Source organism: Scylla paramamosain, chromosome 22 (assembly GCF_035594125.1).
Source record: "Scylla paramamosain isolate STU-SP2022 chromosome 22, ASM3559412v1, whole genome shotgun sequence".
NCBI classification, from domain to species: domain Eukaryota; kingdom Metazoa; phylum Arthropoda; class Malacostraca; order Decapoda; family Portunidae; genus Scylla; species Scylla paramamosain.
In genome coordinates this window covers 20,959,093-20,982,365 of record NC_087172.1, presented here as the reverse complement: position 1 = coordinate 20,982,365, position 23,273 = coordinate 20,959,093, and the positions used below count along the sequence as shown (strand labels likewise).

The 23,273-nt window shown below is 44.0% G+C and overlaps 1 long non-coding RNA gene across 1 annotated transcript; it reads right to left on the bottom strand.

Moving 5' to 3' along the window:
• Nucleotides 1–392: 392 nt before the first annotated feature.
• On the bottom strand, nt 393–20,752 carry LOC135111782 (uncharacterized). Its single transcript, XR_010273909.1, has 4 exons — nt 20,051–20,752; nt 5,278–5,366; nt 4,699–4,805; nt 393–4,597 (listed from the first exon to the last, which is right to left on the bottom strand). It is a non-coding gene; the product is annotated as an uncharacterized LOC135111782 (long non-coding RNA).
• Between the last annotated feature and the right edge of the window lie 2,521 nt (nt 20,753–23,273).

Here is a 23,273-nt window from a genome sequence, read left to right as displayed (position 1 = left end):
GGTAAGTCTATTGGATATGCACCATCGGTATAACTGATGTAGTTCTGTATTTACTGTTGTAATCAATTGTTCTGGGTGAGGACCGGTTAAGTAAAGTGTCATGTCGTCAGCAAATAAGATGGTTTTGGAGTGTGTAAATATATCAGATATGTCATTTATGTAAAGCAAAAAAAGAATTGGGCCTAGGATACTGCCTTGAGGAACTCCAAGGTGATTGTTTTTTAATGTGGAAAATTCACCTTCAAATACAGTTTGTTGGGTTCTGTTGGTTAGGTAATCTGTAAACCATGAGTGGATGGGACCACGAATGCCATAATGATATAATTTGTCTAAAAGAATTTTATGATTTACAGTATCAAAAGCCTTGGGAAAAAAAGTCAATGAATACAGACAGGACTGATAGCTTGTTGTCGAGAGCTGAGTAAATGTCTGAAGAAAAGAGATTTAGTGCTTGGAAAGTGTTATGATTGCGTCTAAATCCAAATTGTGTTTGATTTAGGATCTTATTTTTTTCTAGATAGCTTATCAGGAAATTTTTCATCAGGGATTCAAAGATTTTTGAGAAAATACTGAGGTTTGATATAGGGCGGTAGTTTTTAGGATAATTACTCGGGCCAGTTTTCGGGATAGGAATGACTCTAGCTTTTTTTAATATATAAGGGAAAGTCCCTGTTGAGATAGAATGGTTAAAGAGGGTGGTCAACGGTATGGAAAATATATCAGAATTATGTTTTATAGTACTTTAACTGAAATCTCATTTACACTAGTTTTTATTTTTTAGTGATTTTATAATATTTATGGTATCATAAGTAGATATTGCAGGCAACAGCATAGAATTTTGAAAATTAGCTTTTAGATAATGGGTTGGGTTTATGTGAGAGTTAGGTAGTTTATCACTTAGTTCTGGGGCAATGCTGCAAAAGTAGTTATTAAACGCCTCAGCTATGTCAAGGGGCTTATCTAAAGTTGAGTTATTATACTGTAGGGTTGTTTTGTCGTGCTTCAAGTTAGAAGTATTTCTAATCTGATTTATTGTTTTCCATATTTTTTTGGTATCATTTCTGAAATTACAAAAAAAATTTTGATAATAGTTAGACTTTGCATCTTTAACAAGTTTTGTAACATGATTACGGTAGTTTTTATAAAAGGAATGTGATACCAAACCCAATTTATAGTTTTTAAAAAGCGTACATTTATACTTTATAGAATTAAGTAAACCACTAGAGATCCAAGGGTTTTGTAGTCTTTTAGTAGAAATGAATTTTGTTTTCATAGGGAAGCATTCATTATATAATGTATTGATCTTATCATGAAAGGCATTAAAGTTTTCATTTGTATTGTGAGAAGATAAGATCTCATCCCAGTCTACTTTAGATAATTCATTTGTAAAAAGGTTATGATTAGTACCATTGAATATTCTAAAGGTGATTTTATGTTTATAGTCTAAAGTAAAATTTAAAGTTATATTAATAAATATAGGCAAATGATCAGACAGGTTGAAATGGATGATGCCAGAAGAAGATGGTGAGTAAAGTTTGTCCAGATCTGATCAAGTAAGGAGGGTTGACCAAGATCAGGATTGTCTGGGAATCTTGTTGGGCGAGAAATATGGGGAAAATAATTTAGGGCTTGCATTGAATTAAGAAAAGTATTTGTAGGAAGATGAGTTGAGTGTTCTAGAAGGTTGATATTAAGATCAAGTAGGATACTTTTACTACATCTGAATATGTCATTTGATAATATCTGACTGATAATAGTTGTGAATTCATTAACTGCTAAATGCTTACTATGGGGCCTGTAGACAACTGACATAACATATGAGGTATTTATTATTTTGACTTTAACTGTACAGATTTCTATATCATCATTTATAAAGCAGTATTCTTCGATTAATTCAAAAGAAAAAATATCCTTAATAAAGATTGTTATGCCACCATGTTCTCTATTTGTTCTCACGAGATTATGTGAGACATAACCATCAAGAGAATACAAGTGTTTTGAAGAATCTCGTAACCAAGTTTCGGTGAGTGCAATAACATCTGGAGGCTTTGGGAGACTATTTAGGAATGTTTTGAATACATCAAAGTTCTTATGGATTGATCTAATGTTCATGTGTACGATGTTAATGTATTCATCATCTTTATATTTTACTTCAGAGATGTACTCATTAATATTGTAGTATCTAGACAGAGAGCCAATGTCTGATTGTCCATTTATTTTGCTTATTACGTTAATATCAAAAGTAGATGCAGATGTATTTGTATCATGGATGCTATCACTATAAAGTGATTTATATAAATTTTCCATAATATGTATATTGTACAGTATGGCTAAAAAAATAAATAAATAAATAAATAAATAAATAAATAAAATATAAATAAACTCAGACAGCAAAATGTAATAAGAAAGATTTACTAAAATCAAGACTTAGTTCATGGCTCTCCAGGTGCAGCTTTTATAAATCTATTATATTGGACAAGATATCTCAGTGAATACTATAGGAATCAAGTGAAAGGAAACTAAATAAATCAAGACCGTGTTATCAAAACTAGTAATTGGTAGAGAATTCATATGAAGCAATGGTAAGATATGGTAGTTGGAGAAAGGAATAAAGTTGAGGTAAGGAATGGCTAGAACAGGAATGGAGTCAGCAGATAGAAACAGGTTTAGAGTGAGTAGTCAGGAACAGTGTTGGAATGAGTAAATATGAACAGTATTGGAGTGAGTAGTGAGTAGTAGTGATTAGTGAGTAGTAGTGAGTAGTAGTGAGTAGTGAGTAGTAGTGAGTAGTAGTGAGTAGTGAGAAACGGGGTTAGAATGAGCAAATGAAACATGATTGGAACAGGGTTGGAGAGAATAGAGTAGAACAGGGTTGGAGAGAGCAGAAAGAAACAGGATTATGAAGAGTAGAGAGGAACAGGGTAGGAGTTGGGGAGTGTAGAAAAGAATAGGGTTAAAATGAGTAGAAAAGAAACAGAGTTGGGAAGAGTAGAAAAAAGAGGGTCAGGATGTGTAGGAAGGAAACAGGTTGGGGCGAAGGAACAGGGTTAGGATGAGTAGAGGGAGAAGAAGTGAATAATAGAAAGGAAAAGGGTTAGTGTAAGTAAAAAAGATCAGGGTAGACTTAAATAGAAGTGATGAAAGTTGAGTGAGTAGGAAAGAACATTGATAAGTCATGCATACATACATACATAATATAACATACAAATGATTGTCACATATCAGTAGGAAATATTTGCCTTGTAGTACTTGATTTTGATGTTCCTAGGTTGTGGGTTGCTTAAGTATTGGGTACTTATCTAGGAATTCATTCAAGGTCTCATATGTTGTTATGATATGCTTTTGAGTTGATATTTTAAGTTTAACACAAATCTTTCCTTCTTGAGTGTAACATTGTTGGAACATATCCCTGTGTTGTTTCCTGATTTCCCATATTATCTTGAAGAGTGATCGGCGTTTAGCTGTGAGGCTCTCATTGATATAAAGTTTTGGTCTAACCGTTATACAGGCATTCATTATTTCTGCTTTCTTTTGTCTACTGTGTAGCTTAACAATAATTGGCCTAGTTATGTTTTGTGCTCGCTTAGCACCTAAGCGATGCGCCACATTTATATCTGAAGGGGTTACATTGAGGTGAAGGTTGTCTTTAATGACTCTTATTATTACTTCAGCACTATTTTCATTAGAGTTTTCAGGAGGCAATACGGGTCCACTGATAATTAAGGTATCTCTTCTTTCATACTGGTTTACCTCATCTATCTGGTTTTCAAGCTGCACAACTCTGTTTTCAAGCTTTGTGATGTCATTTTGCAGTGCAGTTATTTTTTTATCCTTATGATTGATCATTAGTTGTGTGGCTTTCACTATAGTACGTATTATCACTTTACCTTCCTCAGAAATATGGGTGAGCTCGTTTCCGATGAGGCTTAGAATGTCACTGGGCACATCAGAGGCAAGGGTGTCTTGGCTGGAAACTGTGGTAACCTCGGCTTGACTGGCGGGAGCTGTCATGGTTGGTGTGGCGGGCGGTGGCGGTAGTTCCTGCTCCGTCTCAGGTGCAGCATTTGGTTGTTTTGTAGGTTTTCCGGTTGCCTGGCCCAGTTGCTTTCTTGTATTAGCCATTCTTGCTGTGGGCAGGGCACTACGGCAGTAAATTGGAAACACACGTAGTAGCAGTGGGAAAGCAGATAGGAAGAACGAGTGGGTTGATGACAGTCGTTACAATGACGACAGAGTTTTAGTTCAAATCATAACGGAAGGGTAGAATTGAAAATCTTGATTTTCTATAGGTCTTCACTGTGTTGTACTTATTTCATGGTTTGCAGGTCAGAGTAGAAACATACCTGGAGCAGCCAGTATATAAAACTGGCTGGCTAAATATATATCGTAGGTGGTATAATGAGTAGTAGCAGAGCTCGTCCAGGCACGTCCGCTCGCCACCAGCGCCAACGAGAGAGCCTCACCACTGCTGCTGTTCCTCTCCTCCCAGCACAGCAGCACACAGGACACATTTCCATCATCTTTAAATCCCGGACACTTGTGCCTTGGTAATCAATCTCACAGCAGCAAACCCTACATTGCTCAGGTCAACTTCCAGCTAGAATCATAAATATCTGGAGTTATTTTTCCACAAAGGATTCAAAATATCTCCCCAAAAAATATGATTTTTAGAAATGAAAATCCACTCGAATTTTCTACCTGAAGCTCTCGTTAAAATGACTTCCTCTTGAATCTTGTGTCCGACTCCAACTGTGTCCAAGAGAACGGGTCTCCAGTTAGTAGTGAGACTTCCGAGCCCCCCAGACCTGTGAAGGCGAGCAGTCCGTCAGATGATGAGAGTAGACAACATGAACAACATAATGAGAGACAAAGTCACAATGATAGAGATAAAATGAAGGCACTCAAGTATTAATGAGAAAACAAGACAGAATAATGAGCAAAGTAAAATAATGAGACAGTAAGGCCAGTCAACAAATAATAGTGAATTTACTGTAGGAAGAGTCTGCTGTACTACTTAATGACCATTCAAGTCTACTTGTTAAAGATGTGTTTACATTTGAACTGTCATTTTCTTGTACTATATGATACATTTTTAACCATTTTCTTACACCTGCCTTAATTAAAACATTGAGTACTCTCTCACTAATACAACTTGAATATTACTCAGCCGGCAGTCTTTGCTATGTTGGAGTGTGACACTGAATCAGTACTGACATTTCATCATTTACATTTCATTACTTTGATCACTCAACAAAATACTGCATTGTTTTTTGTAACCTGCTGACTGGTGAAGGGACAATGTGTGCTCCTCAACACTTAGTTCTTGCCACGTGCCGCAGCAGACTGATAGCTTCCAGTGGGCCTGTCTGAGATAATGAACCACACATTAGGAATAGGAATAATTATTTATTATTATTATATTATTATATTATTTCTCTCACCACAGGATCTCCACCACACACAATAAACATTGGAAGTCTCTCTCTCTCTCTCTCTCTCTCTCTCTCTCTCTCTCTCTCTCTCTCTCTCTCTCTCTCTCTGGGAGGTAAGAGATCACCTCATTTTCTTGTTGGATTGCAGGGTCACTCTAGAAGAGCAGGAAAACGCTGCAGAGGGCGCTGTCAAATCTTCAGTGTGAATGAAGGGCGGGCAAGTGCAGCTTGAGAAGGTAGGAGAGTGAAGAATGTATGTATGTGATCAGTGTGATGGCAAGATACATGATGCCTCCCATGTTTTGAAAGAAAGCACTCTCTCCATCAATAGTGACCTTCACACATTTGTTGCAATCATTTCTTGAGTCACTGTTTTCACTACACAAGGAATGAGGAAGCTGTTTATATGAATGTTCAAGGATAAGCCTTTTTTTTTTGTGCAGCTGCAAACAGGACACAGGCTTTCATTTGTTACAGGAAAAGTTTTCCTTTGTACAAGATATGATGAGTAATGATTTCAATAAGAGTAGGTAAAAATGTTATGTTGTTTTGCAATCACAGATTTGCATTATAATAAAAGAATATATAGATGACAGTTAAGGATACTACATCTATATGTTGAGCCGTGACTGAGACAAGTTTTATTATTACCATTTAGAGTTCCATCTTTGTATTTTGACCAGTTACAATGTCACTTCACAAAAGATAATCTTTCATTGTTTTACCATTATTATTTTTGCCTCACATTAAAAATAATGATAATTAATAATCAACATTTGTTTAAAAGATCTGCGTTTCATTTTTGCCCATTTAATGGAATTAATTGTAAAAAAAAAAAAAGGAATAAAAGTGATAAATGTTGGGCCAGTGGTACACACGCCAACTTTGAATAGTCTGAAATGTAACGGCGGTGGTGCGTGTGGCGCCTAACGTGTTAAATATTTACTGATTTTACTTTTTTTTTCTCTCTCCATCGTACTCTTTCCAACGTACAAATCCGTCACCTACCCACTCCCCTCTCACTCTCTCTCTCTCTCCCTCCCAATGTCCCTAGAAGTTACAAACTTAAATTCTCTCCACCCTAATCTTTCTCCCGTTCAAATCCGTCACCTACCTACTCCCCTCTCTCACTCTCACCTTGGCCTCGTACAGATCGTCCACTTCGGGCCTGTTGTCCTTGAGTTGTTCTTCACAGTGCTCTCAAAGTTCTCTCAGTGAGTCTGAGTTTTGCTTCATATTCTACTTGTAACTTCCTATCAAGCTCAGATATCTCCAGGTGTTTGCGCTCCTTCGTTTCTGTCACCTCCTGCTTCAACACTTGTAGTAGTAGTAGTAGTAGTAGTAGTAGTAGTAGTAGTAGTAGTAGTAGTAGTAGTAGTAGTAGTAGTGGTGGAGGGGTGCAACATAATTGCATGCTCACAAAACACACAATTATCACATCGTTTCATTACACTTTCTCATTCATTTTTGTTTCAGCGGTGCATTTTTACCGCAGATTTTCTTTTCATCTGTATTTTTCTTTTGTTTTCTCTCTCCCTTTCCCTTTGTTTTATTTACCTTGGTTTCTCTTTCGTCTTAGACGGGCCACCATTCTCTCTCTCTCTCTCTCTCTCTCTCTCTCTCTCTCTCTCTCTCTCTCTCTCTCTCTCTCTCTCTCTCTCTCTCTCTCTCTCTCTCTCTCTCTCTCAGTAGCGAAAGGTATTTTTTTTTTTTTTTTTTTTATGTGTCAGGGTACATGGTCTCAGTCTGGCAATGAACGGAATGAATGGAGGATGTTTTGATGTCGACATGACGTGGAAGAAAATTCTTTACTTATATATATATATATATATATATAGAGAGAGAGAGAGAGAGAGAGAGAGAGAGAGAGAGAGAGAGAGAGAGAGAGAGAGAAGTGGGGAGGAAGAGAACCGTATGGGAAGGGATGAGGGAGGAATGGCGGTGAAAGATGAGAGGGGGCTTGTACCCAAAGGTAGGTAAGGACAGGTAGGAACAGACTCTGTTAAACATCACGGAAGTTGTCCTTTGTTTATTTAGTACAGGACACTTCCCTATTGTTCGTCTGAACAAATATCGCCAAATAACACAATAGCAGGCGCCATCCTGACCACGTGGTTCTGATGCAAATGTTGATGTTATGTCTACTGTACGTCCGCTGTATGTTAGCCGGCAGCACCTCCAGAGGCAGAGAGAGGGAGTGACGCTCGCTGAAAGTGGCCGCGTCCTGCGAACCCTGACGGCCGACGGAGGGCCGCAGCGTTAGTGTGTGCACAGACTCTGAACAAATTACAAAACTAAGTGAAGTAATGTCGCTGTTTCACTGATATGAAACACAGTGACGTATTGTTAGTCTCTCCAGTAATCAGAGACCAATCACCACCACGTTACTACACTACCCCGTTTGTTGGTGTAAATAAACTGTATATATGGACTTGATTCAAACTTTCTTTGAAGCCTACTCATATCACGCTACCTTTGAATCACAAATGTTCCTGCTGTTGGCGTGACAAACAGCCGAGTAGGGGAACAGGCTGGGGGGGAGCGAATATCAGAGGGACATAAGTGAGGAAGGAGCGGAAGAGTGGATGATGGAAGGATAAGGATAAAAGGATGAATAAGGAGGGATGAGAGAGAGACTTGAGGAAGCAATGGGAGTGAGTCAGGCTGAATGGTTGAGGGAGGGAGGGAAGGAGTAAGTGAGAGATGAGGCTGAGAGGATAGCTGGCTAATTCCCGAGAGAGAGAGAGAGAGAGAGAGAGAGAGAGAGAGAGAGAGAGAGAGAGAGAGAGAGAGAGAGAGAGAGAGAGAGAGAGAGAGAGAGAGAGAGAGACCCTGCCACCACCACCAACCACCACCTTTCATCACCAGTTGTTACCTTCAAGCTGCCATCGCATACGTATTGCCTTCATTCCCTATTACGTTACAGATATGACACCTGAATACTACTGATGCCGCCGCCCCCACCACCACCGCCACCACCACCTCACCAGTCCATTAATAAATAAAACCAATATTTCCTGTTTATGTATTTTGTCTATGTAATGAAACAGCGGAGGGAAGCATCACGTAGACAGACAGACACAGATTGGTCTCGCCATCAGTCCTCCAACAGACAGATTGACTGACTGACCGACTGACGTTACTGAAAGACGGACTGACAGACAGACACAGATTGCTCTCTCCACCAGTCCTCCATCAACAGACTGACTGACTGACTGACTGATTGATTGAGAGACGGACAGACAGACACAGATTGGTCTCTCCACCAGTCCTACATCAACAAACTGACTGACTGACTGAAAGACGGGCAGACAGACAGGTGGTGTACTCGTATTTATCTGCTCACCTTCTCAACTTACTTAACTGCAACCTCAGTCATATAACTTTCATCATCACAATCAGGAAAGTTAAAATATTGCCTCATTTGCTCTCTCTCTCTCTCTAATGGCGGTGTAAACAAGTGCAGGTGGTGTTGCTCTTTCTACTACTGTGGATTATATGGGAAGCAGAAGGCCGAGAAAGTCTCAAGAGGATCGACAGGTGTGTGGATATATATAGATGACGAGGAGCTAAATATGTTGTGAAGTGCCTTTTAGACTTAGTCGTATTTTAAGACTGAAAATTCAATCCTTCACACAAAGCCCTCCCTCGACCCGCTGGCCATTTTCTGCGCATGCGCACTGACCACTGACGCCGTTGTCATGGTAACGGATAACCATACCTAGAAACCAGCGCACTGTGATAAACACACCACGCTGCTACCGTCTAACTATATATACATTACTAGATAAAGAGAGAGAATAGCACGGATATTAATATGTCTGACTCCAACACTGAATCTCCAACAACACCTGAGATTAACGACAATATCAACATGACAGTCGATAATTCTTCAACACCAGCGGGGCAGGCTTCACAACACCCACCTGAGGCCTCCCTAGAGTTTCCAACTAGAGAGTTTCTGGACAAGAAATTCAGAAGACCTGACTTACAAAAACTATGTCGCGAACTGGGAATCACGAACATATGGACGAGTAAGAAAAACTTGATTGACATGATACTCAACAAATCACCACCATTACCCTTGTCCTCTGAAACAACACAGCAAAATACTACATCATCTGATGTCACACAGCCATCCTCTCCAACCACGGAGATAACGCACACGCCCCTTCACGATGACATCACTGAGATGAACATTCAAGAAATTAACAAGAGTATCAAAACACTTGTGTCTAAATTAGAAATAAAGGACAAGGAAATTGATCTACTCAACACAGAAATGAAAACTGCTTACGCAACAATTGAGGTCCTCCAGAAACGAGTTACTGAGTTAGAACAGAGAGACAGTAACAAGAAGCACCACGCATCGGTAGTAACTCCCACACCGACTACCAATTCCCTCCTCCTCGGTGATTCCAACTTAAGACATGTTTTATGCTCTGATCTTGACAAGAACTGCCAGATAAAGACCATCACGGGTGCAAACATGGATTTGTTGAGAAGCTGGGTTAATGAAAAATTAACTCAGACTCCCTCTATATGCGTAATATACAATGGCATAAACGACATACTTGAAGAGGAGTTGCCAGCAACGATACTTGACAACCTGGGTTCCCTGATCAGTGAACTGAAGGACAAGAACAATGCCATGAAAATCTATGTATGCCAGGTAGTACCGATGCCGATGACTCAAGAAAATCTAACAAAAATAGAGGACTATAATGAACTTCTAGTGAAATGGGGCGAAACTAATGGTATCGAAATAATAAACACTGTTTCGACCTTTAGACTCGGCACTGGCGAGCTGGACGACCTAAGCTTCAGCAAGGAAGAGGAAGAGGACTCAGGATTTACACTGAATAGGCTCGGTGCGATCAAACTATTAAGCACCATCAAGAAACAGTGCCCAGACTTTCACCTTTGTGCTAAATGGAATGAAGTTAAGAATTCCTGGAACACATATAAAGTACAAAGAGCTGACAGGCGACATGTAGATCAAGACAACTCCCGGCGATTCTTCAACTCAATTCACCCACGCTGCTTCGTTCAACGCGTACGAACCACGTGACCTGAGGGCTCCCTCCTATGTCAACATCATGCCAACGCAGAGAGGTGTATCTGAAGCTTCCAATACGCCTACTTGGAGAGCTCCATCTCGTCCCTTCTCTACCTCAACTCAGGGAGCTCTTCCTCGTCCCCGCCCTGCACCTTCACTGAGAACCTTCCCCCACCTCCCACGTGAGGGAATGACGGCGAGACAAGAGGAAGAAGGTCGAGATGACGCCAGAGGAGGACACAGTAACAACACATACGCCTCAGCGTTGAGGAGAATGCCTGAGGAAGAAACTCGAACGACTTACAGTAATCTCCGATCTTACAATTCGGGTTTCGAAAACAGGAGTAGAACTTCCTCACCTCATAATCACACACCTACTCAAAGTTTCGGGAGGCGAGAGACACACATCAATTACACACAATATGGTCAAAGAAGTTACTCTAATTCGTACAACTCTGAACTTTACAACAGGAAAAAGACTGGATGCTTTAATTGTGGCGAGTTCAATCATGTGCAAGCTAATTGTAGATTTGACCATAAAGTTCTATGTACCATATGTCAACGTGTAGGTCACAAGAGTCGTTTGTGTGGGTATTACACCGCATAGGGGAATGGCGAAGAAGATCCTGCCGCTGTAAAGAGTAATGGAGATTTTTTGACCATCGAACATTTAAACGCCCAGTCTTTGCAAAATAATCTTGATGAAGTGGCACTGTTAACCAAAGAGAGAAATATTGACATTTTATGTATCAGTGAGTCTTGGCTTCTTCCCCATACCCCGGATGTTTTCGTCAATTTACCAAATTATAACCTATTTCGATGTGACAGTGGACGAGGTGGCGGTGTCTGTATCTACGTTAAGGATGTCTTGTCTGCAAACGTAATTGATTTAATGATTCCCAGGCAGACAGGCATTGAAGACATATGGGTAACGATACAGTGTCGCAAGTTACCAGCAATTGTTGTTGGATGTATGTACCGACATCCCAAAGCTCCGGCTGCTACCTTTGGGTATATACAGGATGTTTTAAGAATGGTTTGCATGAGAAATAAGGCGTCGTTTATTCTTGGTGACTTTAACGATAATTTATTTGCCAATGATAATAAGCTAAATAAGATCATAAGAAATAACAAATTAACTCAAGTAATAAATAAACCCACGAGAGTTACTGCTACTTCATCAACATTGCTGGATCTTGTTATCACTAACAAACCTGACATTGTTAACTCATGGGATGTTGTTCCTCTAGAAATTGGAGACCATGATCTCATTAGCATTACTGTTGACATAACTAAACCAAAGAGACCGTCTATTGTTCGATCATTTCGTCATCTCAGGAACTATTCCAAAGATGCTTTTTGTTTTAAACTTTTACAAAACACACAGTGTTTTAATGCAATAATGGATACTGATGATGTGAATACACAGGTTGATATTTTTACAGAGAATTTTATCAAATGCTTAGATGACTGTGCTCCCTTTGTTACCAAGAGTATTACAAGACCGTTTGCACCATGGATGAATAATGAGATACGTGCAGCGATGAGCCTTAGAAATAATACTCGAAAAGAACTTAAATCTGACCGACATAACGTAACTTTACAGGAACAGTATAAGCAAGAAAAGAAACGCGTAAAGACATTAATTACAGAGGGCAGAGCAGAATATCACCATAAACAATTACAAGATGCCAAAGGTAACACCTCTAAGACCTGGAAAATCATTAAAGACATTGTTCCTGGCGGTAAAAACTCTAATGGGCATAACTTTGAAAACATAGCTAACAAAGCCAATGAATTTAATTTTCATTTTGCAAATGTCGGGAAGAAAACGTATGAACAAACACAAGAGTTCCTCCATGGTGAAAATGTATCTGATGCAAATAATTTTAATGTAGCTTTAGGTGACGATGATCTTTTTAGACCTCATCCTGTAAGTGTTGAAACTGTTATCCTCACTATTAAAAACCTAAAAGAAACTAGTTCTGTAGGTTCGGATGGCATTTCAATGAGATTTATTAAGGATGCACTCTATGTTATAGCTTTTTATTTGACGTGTATCATCAATACTTCAATTGTAACAGGCATCTTTCCTACATCCTGGAAACACGCACTAGTTGTACCAATACTCAAAACCGGTGATATTAATGATCCAAATAATTTTCGACCCATCTCTCTATTACCTATCATATCAAAACTATTAGAAAAAGTTGTCACTAATCAACTCATGTATTTCTTGGAATTTAGTCAATCATTGTCTAACACCCAACATGGCTTTCGTCCAAAACTGTCAACAGAGACTGCACTTACTGTTATCACAAACAAAATATATAGCAATATGGACTCTAAGAAAATTACATTGTTAACCTTGTGTGACCTCTCTAAAGCTTTTGACAGTGTCAGTCATGAGATCCTTTAAAAAAAAAGTTCTGCAATAAAAATGGACATCTTCTGGTTTAAAAGTTACATTGAAAACAGAGCTCAGTCTGTCCGTCTCAATAGCACAGTATCTAATAAACTTAAAACCTTGTAGCTCTCATCTCTAGAACGGAAGAAACTCTGCGGAATGTAAAACAGTATTTTCTTAGAAACGGGCTGATGTTAAATTCAAAGAAAACACAATGTATCTTCATTGGTAACAGACAACTTCTGTCACAGATTCCTCCGAACACCATAATAGACTGTGATGGAGACTTCATTTACCCAAGCTCTCATGTTAAAAATCTTGGTGTTTTCATTGATAAATACATGCTTTTTGACGTACATATTGGTGAATTAACAAAGAAAGTAATGGGTGCATTAATGTTCATTAATAGAATAAGCCAGAACTTTGATAAATCAACAAGAATACTTGTAGTACAGTCACTAGTTCTCAGTTTAATAAATTACTGTATTGTAATATGGGGTACAACTAATGAAACTTTGCTGCACAATGTTCAGAAATTGCAAAATTCTGCAGCTAAAGTAGCTGTTGGGTGTACCAGAAAGTATGATCATGTAACCCCCTTCATAAAAGAGTTAAAGTGGTTGAAAATCAAAGAGAAGCACACCCTTGATAAATGTACAACTGTTTATAAGGCTGTCAATAACTGTTATCCAGACTGGTACCTCAAATTTCCCACAGTTAGAGAACACACCACTGTAGGTTGTCTATCCAAGTCCTTAGCGTAGGGTGGGGACGATGGAAAGACGTGAGTATAACTTAAGGTCCTTTAATAAGAGAAATCCAGTGGAGCGTACCCCTACAGAGGCAAGTATGGGGACAGACTGATTGAGTGGCCCTCGCGAGGGGGCACGCGGGAATGTGAGATGCCGGTTAGTATTTAACAAAGGAAATAAATGACATTGGTACCTGAACACCTCATATCATTAACCTACATCTCCCTCTCCCCTTCACGCTCATAGTACGAAGTGTCTTGAGCGGTCTTCTGGTCCTTCTTGGCCCTTAGGCGGTCCGACCGGCGGAGTTGCGGGGTGGTAGACGGATCAGGTTCCACATGACGGCCCGCATCAGCCAGTGGATCATCGGGACAGGGCGGCACAGGACGAAGAAGGCGACGGTTACGCCACAACACCCGGCCGCTGGGCATCTTGACAAGATAGTCACGGGACTTACCAACACCTATGACGATGCCTACGGTGTCCCAGCGTTTGGTCGTCGGGTCCTGAAGTCGAACTTGCGTGTCCAGGTTCAGTGGTACGAGGGGCTTGGCATGGGCGTCATAGCGAGCTGTGGCGTCGTGGTGTCGGGCTGCAGCCCGGCGATCACAGCTCTCAGCCCTTGCCTGCCACTCCTTCTGGAACGTCCTGGCATGTGCTGGAACGCAGGAACGTAGAGGACGACCATACAAAGTTTGGGCTGGGGAACGGCCGGTATAGTTGGGGGTGTTACGGAGTTCTAGGAGGCCCCTGTCGAACGCCTCACAGTCCAAGTTACCAGTGGGGGCCACCTTCTGGATGAGATGTTTGACTGCCTTGACAGCGGATTCGGCGTGGCCATTGGACTGTGGGTTGTAGGGCGTAGCCATGTCGTGGCGAACTCCCCAACGTTCCAGGAAGTCGGCAAATTCCCGGCTGGCAAACTGGGGGCCTCCATCGGTGCGCAGACGAACTGGAACGCCCAGGTCCCGGAACAGTTGCCGAAAGTGCCGGATCGTAGCAGAGGAGGTGGTGTCGGCTCCGCAGGAGACAACAACGGGCCATCCGGAAAGGCGGTCAACGACAACCAGAAAGTTTTTTCCAGCAGTCATGAAGAAATCAGCCGACACTGATTCGAATGGCCGGGATGGGTTGTCGTCACATCGGAGGGGCTCACGCTGTTGGCTTGGTTGAAGGATTTGGCAGGGCTCACAGGCACGGACGGTGTTCACAATGTCGGAGTTCATGCCCGGCCAATACACAACCTGCCGTGCACGACGTTTAGTAGCCTCGGCTCCTCGGTGGCTGTCATGTAGACGATCCAAGACGTGGCGACGGAGGGAGGCTGGGACTACAATCCGGGTTCCGTACAGGATGAGGGCGTCGTCGCAATAGAGGTCCTCTCGTATCTTCCAATACGGACGCAGGGCGTTAGGCAGGGCGTAGCAGTCACTTGGAAACCCTTCCTTGACGAAGTGAAGAAGGTCAGAGTAGGTAGGGTCATCAAGGGTTGTGCGGCGAAGTCCTTCCAGGGTCAGGTCTCTGGTGACAGCCTGGTCTGGAGAAGCCTGAGCGTCTTCGGAGGCGAGGGACTCTATTACGTGCAACGTGACGACGCTCCTGACGGAGAAGTTCGTCTCTGCATCTAGGATGTTGTCTTCTTGTGTTGGCTTGCTCACTGGAGAACGAGAGAGGGCATCTGGGATGCACAGCTTCTTCCCCGGTCTCCAGGTTGCGGTGAAGACAAATGCAGATATCTTCTCCTTGAGTCGCTGCAGGCGAGGGTTGTCGATGGCATCAAGCGAGTAACTATTTAGGATGGGAACTAAGGGTCGATGATCCGTGACAAGATCGAAGTGCTGAAGTCCCAAGACGTAGAATTTACACTTGAACATAGCCCACACTGCAGCTAGCAACACAAGTTCTATGGTTGCGTAGCGAGTCTCCGCATCGGTCAAGAAGCGAGACCCACATTGTACGAGGTGAAACTTTCCACCACCATGATCCTGCAACAGGGCGTGGCCTAGACCGTATAGGCGAGATGCGTCCGTCTGAAGGATGGTTGGAAGGGCTGGATCAAAGGTGGCGAGGACTGGTGGGGACGACAAGGCCTCCTTGACCCTCCGGAAGGCGAAGTCGTGGTCGGGGGTCCACAGGAAAGCTCTACGAGGGCTCATCAAAGGGCGAAGGGGGGCAGCCGCGCTTGAGATGTTTGGTGAGAATTCGGTGAGTTGATTCACCAGGCCCATGAACGAACGGAGGTCCGTCAAGTTGGTTGGCGTGGCGAAGTCCCTGATAGCTCGGACCTTCTCGGGGTCTGCTGCGATGCCCTTGAGAGATAGCTGGTAGCCGCAGAAGGAAACATCCTGTGACGCTAGGACAAACTTGTCCACATTCAGGGTAATGCCATGTGTGCGGCATCTGATGAGTACCTCATTAACGCGCTGAAGGTGTGTCAAATAATCCTCGTCGTACAAGAGGATATCGTCAACAACTTTGACACACTGAGGTACTCCCTGAAGCGCGATGTCACCTCTCCTGCAGAAGGCATCTCCCGTAGCAGCAAAGCCCATAGGCCCTCGAAGGTAGCGGAAACGTCCATAGGGAGTGATGAATGTCGTGAGAGACTGATCCTCCGCTGCCAACTGGAGCTGCCAATAGCCACACAGCGCATCCACGGTGATGAAGAACCGAGCTCCAGGGTGGACACTGCGTATGGCTGCAAACGGTGTAGGAGACGGGTGGGTCGGACGGGACACTTGACCATTAAGTTTCGACAAGTCCGTCGTGATGCGAACACCGCCACTAGCCTTCGGGACGACTACCATTGGGTGACACCATGGTGATGGATCGTCTCCTACGGGGGCGATTATTCCCTGGGACACCATCGAGTCGAGTTCTGCCTTCACCGGGTCCTGGTAGGCGAGGGGGATGAGTCGTGGGGTATGGATGGCGAAAGGCTGTGCGTCCTCCTTCAAGTGTATCCGCATAGGTGGGCCAGACATCGGCTTCAGCGGTGCATCCTGTAGGTCAGCCTTTCTAACTAGCACATCCGAGTACTCTCGAAGGAAGTACTCCTTCGCAGCCTGAGGAGTGGTGGTGCTAGACAAAGGAAGTAGGGGTGCTGCAGCCGAAGGTAACGCAGCTGTAGCGTCATGATGCTCACCACCTCGTGAAGCTTCCACTGGCTGGACATCTGGTGACTCCCCTACCCGGTTGACGGTCGTCTTTGAAGTCTTGATCTGCCTGGGGAAGTCCGACGGGACGATGGCCAGGGCTCTGCAATGCTCCCAGGACAGCAGAGGTGTAGACAGGGAGCCTTGGACATCAATCCACCCCGTGCAGGACCGCGTGCCGTAGGTCAGCTTCGCCTGGAAGGAACCCAAAGCTGCAGGCATCCGTGATCCATCGGCGTTGTAGTACCGCAGCGATGGAGGAGGGTCGAGTTCCTGCTTGGCAAGACCCAAGTCCCTGAGGTGTTGTGGGCCTATCACCGTGGTGTCAGCCCCGGTGTCAGGTATCACCTCGATGCTGCCAGACACACCGCCACGTGTGACGACGACGGTGATGGTAGGCGAGGGTGTGGGTCTGCCGCGAGCCGAAGACTGAACCCTCCTGATGCTGCCAGCTTGATCCTCCAAAGCTCTGGGAATATGGTGAGGGGTCTGAGCTCGCACAACGTGGAATGTGGAGCGGTTATCCCCCGCCGGCTTCAGATTATTGGGCTTGGCGGGCCGCTGAGACGTCTTGGGCGTCGACGACTTGCATAGTTTTTCGAAGTGTCCGTATCGGTTACAAGAGTTGCACTGAACGTTCCTCGCAGGACACTTCTCTGTGTGAGACCAGTGGCCTGTCTTGCCACAGCCACTACAGATTGCAGCTGCGGAGGGGCATCCCTTGGGGCCGTGCTGCTGTTTGCCACAGGCGCTGCAAGGGGATGATGACGTAGGGGCGACCCGTTGTGACTCTGCCTTGCTCTTATGGGTGGCCTTCTTCCCCTTTTTGTACTGCGAAACAGCCCGGGCGGCAGGTGAAGCCCGTATAGCAGTAGCGGCGGATCTGGTGGCTTCATAGGCACGACATAACGTGACGACGTCTAAGAGGGTGGAGGAGGCATCAAGGGCGACGATCTTCTGTACGAGCTCCTCGTCGCTAACACCAGTTAGGATGCCGTGTTTGATCCAGGCCTCCTGACAGTCGTTGTCGTTGGCCTTGCAAACGTCGATCTCCTCCGAGAGACCTTTAAGCCTCACGAAGAAGTTTGCAAAAGTCTCACCAGGCGCCTGCTTACAGCTTGTGAAAGCTCGTCGACGTAGAGCCTCGTTACTTGAGTCCTTAAAGTGCTGTTGGAGAGTGTTGAGGACTTCGTCGACGGAAGATGTTGAGTCCGGGGGCAACAACAGCGTGTGCTCTAGCACTCGTTGAGTTTCGAGGGAGAGGCACATCCTGAGTTGTATTAGCTGCTTGGGTTGTGGTAACTTAGCCAAATCAACCATTGTGGCGTAGTCAGCCCAGCGTCGCCTCCACTCCCTGAAGTACTGAAACGTGACGTCAGTAGAGAGAACTGGTGGAGGTTGAGCAGTCGCCTTAGGTGCTGGTGGTGTTCCTGCAGGGCTCGACGACACGGGCGCCTGAGGTGGATGTGATGAGACAGATGGAGGGTGTCCAGGCGTGGGGGCAGGTGAGGAGGCAGGTGGCGGGGCCAATCTTGACAACAAGGCCTCGAATCGTGCTGCATCCTCCCGTTTCTGCTCCGCCAGTTCTGCCCGGTAACGTGCTGCTTCTTCTTCACGCTCGACACGCGCCGCATCGTCTCTCTCCTTCATGTACGTAAGGAAGGCGTAAAAGTCCATCTGTGAATGTTGCTGGTCGGGCGATGGATGGGCATGTGTGAGATGGGAAGACGCGCCAGCCAGGAAGGTGTCGGGCTCAGGGGAGGACGACGTGCCATGTTCTGCTGTCTCTTCTCGTCCCCGATGTTCGGCTTTCTTCCTCCCGTGTGGCATCGTAAGCACGTGAGTCTGTAATATGCGTGCTATGTACGTGTGCGATCAAATGCAGAGGTGTAGCGGGCAGTGGTGGTGGTGGAAGGTGCGACAAAGGCTAGCGTAGCAGCTGTCAGTTCTGTGGTGAGGGGGGGAGGGGAGGGAGGGAGGGGCATGCGGCGAGGCTAGACGCGCGCAGTCACAGTGTAGCGAGAGGACCCTGTATCGCGCTGTCCTCCGTGATATGCCCAACCGAAGCCTACCCTCTGGTAGTGGCGTCTTCCAACGTTACTACCAACACCACAAAGCACTGCACGAACACTGGGCACCACACTGCACTGCACAAACACTGCCACTGCACAAACACACGTAAAAGCACTGAGTTGATAGCTGAGTAGCGGCGGGGCAAGGTAGCGTCCTTAGAGGGAACCGGTTACCGCCGCAGGCTACTTGTAATTTCCCCTTTGTAGGTCGTCCACGGGTCTTATCCTACTCACTGCGCCATGTAGTTTGTCTATCCAAGTCCTTAGCGTAGGGTGGGGACGATGGAAAGACGTGAGTATAACTTAAGGTCCTTTAATAAGAGAAATCCAGTGGAGCGTACCCCTACAGAGGCAAGTATGGGGACAGACTGATTGAGTGGCCCTCGCGAGGGGGCACGCGGGAATGTGAGATGCCGGTTAGTATTTAACAAAGGAAATAAATGACATTGGTACCTGAACACCTCATATCATTAACCTACAACCACAAGCAACACAAGACAGCTCAATAACCTTTATGTGGGTAGAGCTAGAACAGACTCTGGTGCCAGAGCCATTACGATACTTGGACCAAAGTTATGGAATACACTGCCCACCAATGTGATCAATTCTGAAAGCCTTTATGCTTTTAAGTCTAGACTTAGCGAAATTCTTTTAAATAATTATTAGTCAATGTTATCATAGCACAATTATTTTAAATGACGTTTACTAAATGTTTAATACAGAGTAGCAAAGAAGTTTTGAGTCAATCTACTTTTATTGTGTGTGTGTGTGTGTGTGTGTGTGTGTGTGTGTGTGTGTGTGTGTGTGTGTATTTTATTTGCTATTATATATTAAACATGACTACCTATGTTAACCAATCTGTAAGAATAACCATGTCTCATGGAATAATAAAGAATCTGAATCTCTCTCTCTCTCTCTCTCTCTCTCTCTCTCTCTCTCTCTCTCTCTCTCTCTCTCTCTCTCTCTCTCTGACGTCACATCACACAGGTCATTATATAGATGAAGTTGTTGAAATATACACACATTCCCAATAGAATTAATTTTCCATGGCAAGTTTACATAAAATAGTCCAATAACAGTATTCAAAACCACAGATTACTACCTTTCAGTACGTGTGGAGCTTCAATCTCAAATGAAACCATTATATATTGATTCAAATAAGGCAACACTCACCTGGGACACGAGGAGCGGGGGAGAGTTGGCAAGAAAGAGCGGGGAGAGGGTGGCGGGCAGGCTAGGAAGGGAGCGGGGGAGGGGAGAGAAGGAAGGCCTGAAGCAGGGAGGTGAAACAAGCGAACGAGTGACTGCAGTTTGCTAGTTACAAGAGTGTATACACACACGCACACACACACACACACACTCTCTCTCATCCCTGACAATCGTAGTATCACCACCACCACCACCACTTCCACTCCGCCCGATAAATACCTTTTTTACAACACCACCACCACCACTTACCCCGCTCCAACTACAACCACCACCACCTGCCACCACCATCACCACCGTAACCTCTCAACCACACCCAACAACCACAACACCGTTACGTCCGCTACCCCCACCACTGTTACGCAAGCACCACCATCCCCAACAACCACAACCACCTTTACCACAAGCCAGTCACGTTCACCATCACTATCAACACCCTCTACAACCATTCCAACCACACCAAACACCACGTCCGCCATAGCCACCTCCACATCCCCCTTCCACCATCCTACTCACCACATCTCTCTTCCACTATCCACTCCTCCCTATCCACCACCAGGCCATACCCACATCCACCTCTCCCTCCACACCGCAGTCCACCACTACATGCCCGCCAAGGACAGACGCAACACCGCTTCACCGCCGTAACACAACCGAAGACTCGTCACGTCAGCGGGCGCAGGGCGAATGGCTGATGAGACGGCGAGGAGAGAGTATCACGTGACTTGAATACTTGGTGCTGATTGGTGGAGGCTGTGCTGAGGTAATTGTCACAGAGCCATTTTCGCAATACTACTTGTAATGATACAAAATAATAGAATCACAGTTATATTAGCAGTAGAAGACACCAGTACACTGTGAGGCAAGAAGTAAGGACAAATGAAGGATACGTGAGCTTTACGAAGAGTAAGAAAGAAAACGGAAAAATAGAACGCTCTGATTGGCAGACGGGAAGCAGGCCACCACCACAGCTCTCGTATTTATTGAGGCTTATATAGACTTGTAATGGCGACTTGAGACTAATGAAATAACGCAATACATGTAGTGCGGGTGTTTTCACCAATGAGAGACAGGCTAATGCTACGAGATAAAAAAAAATACATTACAGTCATTAGGGGAATGTAACAAGGCAGTCTCAAGTATCATGAATGCACTTGTTTTTCATGAAGCAAGGTTATGTGCCTGTATTCTGAAAAGCTTTGCTCTCTCACCAGACTATTTTCAAAGGCCACAGAGATAATTACCCGGGTTTTCAAGACTACTTTACTTCTCCTGTTGATGCTGTAGACACCTTACCAGTCTGTCACTAAAACCGTAAAAACACTCTTAAAACTCGTGTAATTTCAACTACAGCCTCTTGAAAGTAGTCGGAGTGCGGGCAGTTTTGTTAGAAATGTAGGTGGGGAAACTGCTTCATTAAGTAGGGAACCGTATTTAAACACACACACACACATACACACACACACACACGCACACTGTTATCTTTACGGGTTCACTGTCAATCCATTCACTACTACTAACAATTTCCGAACTCTATCCAATCATCAGCTATTACTAGTAAGAATAAAATAAACATTATTGTCATTACTATTGTTTTTCATCTTCTTCTTATCATAATTATTATTACTATTTTTATCATTATTATTATTATTATTATTATTATTATTATTATTATTATTATTATTATGTTTACGAGACTATTCGTTTACAGCAGGATCTAAGAGTGTGTGATGCCGGCCTGGTATATAGAGAGAGATTAATAAATATACAGATTATTACTATTATTATTATTATTATTATTATTATTATTATCATTGTCAACAGTTTACCATCACGATTTTCTCCGGCTTCTAAAACCCCAGCATTTCTTGGCACTGGTCTTCACACTGTCCACACACTTCAGGCGCCCTTCCCTCCACGCCTGACTACTCTGTCACATGTAACTATAAGGTGCACTGATAAACAAGTTACATCTAAGGTCATAATCTCGAATCGTGATGAATAACTAGGAAAGGTCGCTTGTTGCTCGCCATTTCCTATTTACCAAGAGATTACGAGATTCGGTAAAATTAATGCAGAACTTTCCAATCTGCAAGTCTGTAATCCTGCGGGGCTGCAACAGGTGTCCCAGGGGAGGCGTGGAACAGACTCGCGTTTTCTTTACCTGCCGTGCTGGAGCGGGAGGCAGGCGGGTGTCACTCCTCGAGGGATGAAAGGACACGTCTCTATTAACATGCCAAAGTCTAGAGTGTAAGCGACGTGAGAAAATGCACCGACTTCAGCTAACGTTTACACACACACACACACACACACACACACACACACACACACCTGAAACGTAAACCAGGTAAAATCTCTAGGAGGCGGTCACCACACCACGCATCACCTCAGCGCCAACCATTGCACCCAGGTAAGTGGTCCCGCATCCCCTCACTCTCTTTTTTTATTTTATGGAGGAAGGACACTGGTCAAGGGCAACAAAATTCCAATAAAAAAAATATGCCCACTGATATGCCAGTCCCATAAAAGGGTCAAAGCAGTGGTCAAAAATTGATGAATAAGTGTCTTGAATAAGTGTCTTGAAACCTCCCTCTTGAAGGAATTCAAGTTATAGGAAGGTGGAAATACAGAAGCAGGCAGGGAGTTCCAGAGTTTACCAGAGAAAGGGATGAATGATTGAGAGTACTGGTTAACTCTTGCGTTAGAGAGGTGGACAGAATAGGGGTGAGAGAAAGAAGGAAGTCTTGTGCAGCAAGGCCGCGGGAGGAGGGGAGGCATGCAGATAGCAAGATCAGAAGAGCAGTTAGCATGAAAATAGCAGTAGAAGACAGCTAGAGATGCAACATTGTGGCGGTGAGAGAGAGGCTGAAGACAGTCAGTTAGAGGAGAGGAGTTGATGAGATGAAAAGCTTTTGATTCCTCCCTCTAGAAGAATAGTATGAGTAGAACCCCCCCAGACATGTGAAGTATACTCCATACATGGACGGATAAGGCCCAGTTCAGATTATACTCGTAAGTAAAGGACAGACAAAGGATGTTCAGTGTAGAAGAGGGGGACAGTTGAGTGTCATTGAAGAAGAGGGGATAGTTGTCTGGAAGGTTGTGTTGAGTAGATAGATGAAGGAATTGAGTTTTTGAGGCATTGAACAATACCAAGTTTGCTCTGCCCCAATCAGAAATTTCAGAAAGA